Source organism: Calidris pugnax, unplaced genomic scaffold (assembly GCF_001431845.1).
Source record: "Calidris pugnax isolate Ruff unplaced genomic scaffold, ASM143184v1 scaffold336, whole genome shotgun sequence".
In the NCBI taxonomy this organism is placed as follows: Eukaryota; Metazoa; Chordata; class Aves; order Charadriiformes; family Scolopacidae; genus Calidris; species Calidris pugnax.
In genome coordinates this window covers 665,727-670,284 of record NW_015091127.1, presented here as the reverse complement: position 1 = coordinate 670,284, position 4,558 = coordinate 665,727, and the positions used below count along the sequence as shown (strand labels likewise).

The window sequence follows — 4,558 nt, the reverse complement described above, 5'->3', positions numbered from 1 at the left end:
GGCATATTTGCCTGTCCAGTCCTGAAAATCTGCCTCTTCTTATTTTTTTCTACATGTCTAACTCGGGTGTTTTGTCAGTTTTAACTTCGTTGTACTGCATGAAAACTGGGTGTGAAATGATGCTATTTCAAAAGTGGTTTGGTGTGGCTAATAATGCCATGAGCAAGCAAACGGCTCACAGTAACTTTTTCAAAGTAAGACAAGTCCAGTGAAAAGCCTCAGATGCATATTTTCCATATAAAATTAATTAGGTCAAGAAACAGGGACCCAGAAGTCATGCAGTGATTTGTGCTCAATCTTAACTCTGCCCTCCATCTCCCTCTTCAAAAATTCTCTTGGAAGCCACTTCTTTCTTGCTGGCACTTCTCTCTCTTACTCTCTCCCCTGTTTAATTCCCTCCCTCTCTCCTAGGTTTTTGCTGTGTTGTGTTTAGGCATTAAGGAATTTTGTCCTGCTGTTGGAGTTTATCTTGTTATTAGAGTTTATATGTCGCTATCAACCTCTTTCACACCATGTGCCCAACATATATGTACCCTCTTTTCATGTGTTCCAGTACATGACATACATGTTCCTTATCAAGTAACTGTGTACTCACCACGCACCCAGAAGTGCTTGCTCATCTCCCGTGGGCTGGTGGTGGGGAATCAGCTGAGTAATACTGGAAAAATCAACGTTCTTTGTGGCCCATTTGCTGCACGCTTTTGCGATTCCCTGGAGAAAAGCAATAGAAATGATTTTGCTGAGCTGGACCAGTGCCCCAGTAGGTCATGGTACTGCCCATGAGGATGATACCGGACTCTAAGGTATTTTTAAAAAAGCACAACCTTAAAGACCTGAAGTTGTTTAGAAACTCTAGTGTTTCTGGCTTGTTCTTTCCCCTCTCCTGGTTACATATAACCCACTTTTAAAACCTGACATCTTAGTTCTCTTACCAGTATATCTGATTTCTACTTACAAGCACAAAAATTCCTTCTGCTTTTTCCTACCACAAACCTTTTTTGCAATGATCTCTTGTAAAATATGATGGTAATACCATTTAACTGTTTCTTAGGTAAATGGAATGTACTGAGACTTGCTCTGTGCACCTCAGCCCCTCTTCCAATAAGGGAGAGTGCTTGACCAGCTGCAAGGTCAACGCTGGAGTTTCCTGCGCTTGGTTCTGTAGCCCTGCTCGCGTCACCGTGGGGTGACTGTACAGCTTTTATGGCACTAGAACAATTAGGCTGCATTTTTACCCTGACCAGCTTCTAAACTATTCAAAATATCACAAGCTAAGCACAACAAAATTACAGACCATATTTCAAGGCATACACACAAGGCAGTAGAAAGTTCAATTTTAATTTTATGAGTTCCGATTCTGAGTGTACCAGCCATTACTGTTTGCATGAATTGCCTTTTGATTTATGAAAGAAATGATAAACTGGCTCTTCCAGATTATGTCGCTTAATCTGGAAGTTTGCCTGCAGAGTTTGGTTCGGAGCTAATCCATCTGAGTACCTAACTTTAACCAAGTCTTTCACTCTAATGAGCCTCTCGTAAATGTACTTCCTTTGTATTATTCTTCTTAGTTTCTGTGAATTCTCTCTCCCTATCTTGTTTTGGTAAGCAGTATCAGGGAATGTTAGTAGGGAAAAAAAAGTGTCCTCTTGTGTAAACCCCATGGGAAAGGACTAGGTCTGTCCTTGTGTCCTGTAAAATAGAAAGTGCTGTTAATGTAAGGTATCAAGCAACTCCAATATAAAAGCGTGGGATAAATTATCAAGGAATGTTTTGCTTCCTTGGGGAAAGAGGAGTGATGGGACTTATAAAGAAAGAGCATGCTGTTTAACGAGGTGGTCACAGATTTTTTGGGGGATCACGATGTGGCAAGGGTTCCCGTGTGGTGGGGCCAGGTGTGCTGGCACTTGGGGCTGTGGGGCAGGTGGTGCCTTCTGGCACGGTGGGAGGAAGGGGAATGAAATCATGGAATCATAGAACCGTTATGGTTGGAAAAGACCTTTAAGGTCATCAAGTCCAACCCACTACTAACCCATGTCCCTCAACACTGACAAAGCTACCACTAACCCACGTCCCTCAGTACCACGTCTGCCTGGCTTTTAAATACCTCCAGGAATGGCAACTCCACCACTGCCCTGGGCAGCCTCTTCCAATGCCTGATAACCCTTTTTGTGAAGAAATTGTTCCCAATATCCATCCTAAACCTCCCCTGGCACAACTTGAGGCCATTTCCTCTTGTCCCATCCCTGTTCCTTGGGAGAAGAGACCGACCCCCCCTGGCTACCCCCTCCTTTCAGGGAGTTGGAGAGAGCCAGGTCTCCCCTCAGCCTCCTTTTCTCCAGGCTGAACCCCCCCAGCTCCCTCAGCCTCTCCTCACAAGACTTGTGCTCCAGACCCCTCACCAGCTCCGTTGCGCTTCTCTGGACTCGCTCCAGCCCCTCAATGTCTTCCTTGTCATGAGGGGCCCAAAACTGATGGCAGCCCTCAAGGTGGGGCCTCCCCAGTGATGGCTATGGGGGGACGGTCACTCCCCAGTCCTGCTGGCCACACTGCCTCTGACACAGGCCAGGCCGCCTGGGCACACAGCTGGCTCATATCCATACTTTATGAAGACTGCAGGGCAAGTTCAGTATTAAATGCAGCCCCCGTGTGATGTGTAGAGGGGCTGTAAGCCTCTCCATAAGCCCTTGGAGATCAACAATGCTGTAAGGGGGCTCACCACAAGAGACAAGGCATGGAGGCTTCTGCTGAGCAGCCATGAACGTCTGTGTCGTTGTCTTCTCCTGCACCATGGCGATGGGTGAGCGCTTATTGGTTAAGCCAGGGAGAGAGAGGAACTCAAACATATAGATTTAATCCCGGTACGAGGTCAGGCAAACACGATTTCTAATGGTGTTAAATTTCCTGAGGGTACGTGGACTATAAATCTACCTTGAGCTACTTAAGCTTCCTGGTTATGGTGATCACGGGGGTTTGCATGACCAGTTATAAGAACAAACAAGCTCAAAAGAAGATTGTTTAAAATTCAATTTATCATTGTTCATATTGAGAATGGGGCTTAAAAACAGCTTTGGAATACTTTTGTGACTCTTCTTTCTACTCAAATTAATCTTCCAGAGTGAAACCAAACAAGGCAATTTCAATCCGGAAAGAATTTTGCTGTGAAAGTGGTAAGTAATTTTAAAAAGGGGACTAAATTGAACTTATAACTCTAATTTAGCAATAAATATAATTAAATTCTGAGTACAGCTGTAATTGTTCCTCTGTTAATTAAACTAGGTATTTTATAAATGCCGCAGAAAATCATTTCTTAGTACTTAGAGACTCAAGCCAAATCAGAGCTGGAATGAAGGACGCCTTTCATTAAAACATAATATTTTAAGTTGTAGGATGAACTGTGACTGAAGGAGAAAAAGATATCAATATATCAAAAATATATCAAATACTTAATGTCAAGAGCAGATAAGTGCTGGAAGAAAATAGTTCACATTAGATGAAGAGGAACAGCACAGGCTTATCGGCAGGGACAGAAAAACCTCAGACATCAGATTAGAAAGCTGAATACTAAAAGAGGAAAGTAAACAAATACCCCCCCAAAAAAAATTACAACTTCATGAATTCTCTGAAAGCAAAGAAAAATATCAAATGCTGAAATATCCCTTTCAATGTTTCATCACCAATTCTTGTGAATCTTACCTGGTTTCATTGCAATACGCTTCTTTTCCAAGCTTATAAGGCAATAAAATATCATATACAACATAAAATACTGGCATTTCTATGTAAAAAAAGCCCAAAGAAATCAGAGTGTTTTTGAAGGCCTACTGGATAAAAACTTAATAAGCAAACTTTCTCATATAAAAGCGTTGGAGGGGTTTGTGTGTGGTTACCTGGTTTCATTGCAATACGCTTCTTTTCCAAGCTTATAAGGCAATAAAATATCATATACAACATAAAATACTGGCATTTCTATGTAAAAAAAGCCCAAAGAAATCAGAGTGTTTTTGAAGGCCTACTGGATAAAAACTTAATAAGCAAACTTTCTCATATAAAAGCATTGGAGGGGTTTGTGTGTGGTTTTTTAAAAAACATTACTTAAAGGATACTTAAAGGATACATACTTACCTGTGTTGCCAGAGTTAAATTCACCCACTGTTTTCCGTTTTAAGATGTTGTACTCCTTTTTGATTTCCATTCTAATATTTTTCTATGTTTTATTTGGTTGGAGTCAGTTTTTCTGTGCTTACCATATTCTTCAGTCTGAATTACAGTGGTGAATTTCAGCAAACACTGCTTTTCAGAATAATATTATGAGAAAACGGTAAAATCAGATACTATTTTTTTCTTTTTTAAACATCTATGGAAACAGAAATAAGGGAAAAGTCAGAAGAGGCAACTGTGATAAAAGATGAGGTCCTCAGAAACATGCATTTCTTTTGCCACAGGTGTTTTAAATTAGACACCTAAATTGATGAAAACTAATGGATTTTATCATTAATTTCATGTTCTCACTTCCCCTCTGTAATTAGCATGAGTCAGTTTTTCTGTGCTTACCATATTCACG

The 4,558-nt window shown here is 41.1% G+C and overlaps 1 long non-coding RNA gene across 1 annotated transcript in view; it reads left to right on the top strand.

Annotated features, from left to right (window-relative positions):
- Positions 1-3,106: 3,106 nt before the first annotated feature.
- The window catches only part of LOC106897671, an 11,987-nt gene continuing 10,535 nt past the window's right edge, over positions 3,107-4,558 (top strand). The window contains exon 1 of the long non-coding RNA XR_001413813.1: positions 3,107-3,167. This is a non-coding gene — a long non-coding RNA (uncharacterized LOC106897671). The remainder of the gene's footprint in view (positions 3,168-4,558) is intronic.